The sequence below is a fragment of the Octodon degus genome, unplaced genomic scaffold (assembly GCF_000260255.1).
Source record: "Octodon degus isolate 3935 unplaced genomic scaffold, OctDeg1.0 scaffold00092, whole genome shotgun sequence".
Classification (NCBI taxonomy): Eukaryota; Metazoa; Chordata; class Mammalia; order Rodentia; family Octodontidae; genus Octodon; species Octodon degus.
The window spans coordinates 2,013,492-2,015,118 of record NW_004524668.1 but is presented as its reverse complement, the minus strand read 5'-3'; positions in this window follow the sequence as shown (position 1 = coordinate 2,015,118).

Below are 1,627 nucleotides of genomic sequence, written 5' to 3'. Positions count from 1 at the left end.
TGTGTGTGTGTGTGTGTGTGTGTGTGGCCAGCTCAGCCCACCAGGGGGCGGGGCTGGCTGGCATGTGGTGCTGGGTATTGAACCGTGGTCCCTGTGCTTTGCTAAGCTTGTTCTAAGTAGGTGCTTTAGACCACTGAGCCATCTCACCAGCCCCTCATTTAGGATTGAATGAAAAAAAGCAAGATCAAGAAGATGAAGTGTAAAAAAAATTAAGTATAATTTCTTTGATATAAAGTATGATTACTTTGATCTTAGTACAATCTTCCCTAATGGATAGATTCCAAGTTCTTCATACACAATTTGCATACAACCTAAGCACATCTTTCTATGTACTTTAAATCATTTCTAGGTTACTTAGAACACCTAATACAGTGTAAATGGTATTTGACTAGTTGGTACATGATATTGTTAAGGGAAAAGTCTATATATGTTCAGTGCAGATGAAATGTTGCTTTTTGAATATTTTCCATCCACCACAGGGGAACTTGCAGACATAGAATGCAGTTTACACAATTGTAAAAGTTAGAACAGGGTCATTGCTAGAGGGATTGACTCTGGCAAGCACAAGGGTCTGAGTTCAATCCCCGGTTCCAGAAAATAAATAAATAAATAAAGGGATTGGCGGTGGCCAGTGCCAAGAGCATCAACATCTGCTTTGTTGAAAATGTCCTAGATCTTGTTTGGAGTATTGGTTTTACTGTTGTATGTATGTGTCAAAGCTCATGAGCACTGTATTTTCTGCGTGTAAATTATGCTTCTGCAGTAATGGTAAGAGAAGCAGAGAGCCCCTAGATTTCGCAAAATGAGTTAGCTGGAATTGCTAGCTCTTTTCTTGAAAATCAGTCCCGCAGAAACTTAGGGAGCTAGAGGAAAATATAGATTTCTGAATCAAAGAAGATGAAAAGAAGGCTAACTATCTCTTCTCCATTTTTACCCCTTCCCACTGAGACTCTTGAACTTGTACCTGGGAGGCAGGTAGCTGGAGGCTGGGGTTAAGGGCCATGGGGGCTTAGTAGCAGGTTTAGAGAAAAGCAATATATATGTATTAAGGGATTTAAACAAAGGAGAGGGAAATAATTAACATGTATAATTGGCATATGTAAATTTAAAATTTGCATACGTGAAATCTAAATTTTGCATATATATGCCTGTTTGATCAGGATCTGTTTGGGTTGGTTTGGTTTTTCTTTGCCTTTTGTCTAGCAAGTCTTAGGAAAAACCTTATCTTTCTTTAGTGTCTATAGGTGATATTGGCAATATAAAAGCCCTACAAGGGCTAAGCAAGCAGGAAGGTTATCTCTCTTCTCTCCTCCTCCCACCCCCAGGTCCTGGAATCAATGTCAAAAGACTTCTGACTCCTACTGTCTCTTCCCTGCAAGGAGCTGGAGGGAAAACTTGAGTGTCAAAGATGTTTAGGTGGGATGACAGTCAAAAAGCCATCCATGGTCCCTGGGGGCCATCAGAGATAGGGGAGGCTGTCAGCTCTGGGGTTTATTCCCTCAGCTATGTTAAATTATTGCCTAAATTTTAACTCATTGCTACTCTTTCCATATGAAACAGTGGATAGATAGCTAACTTGATTATGAATTTTTAGCCATGGGCTCATTTTTTTGTTTTGTTTTGTTTT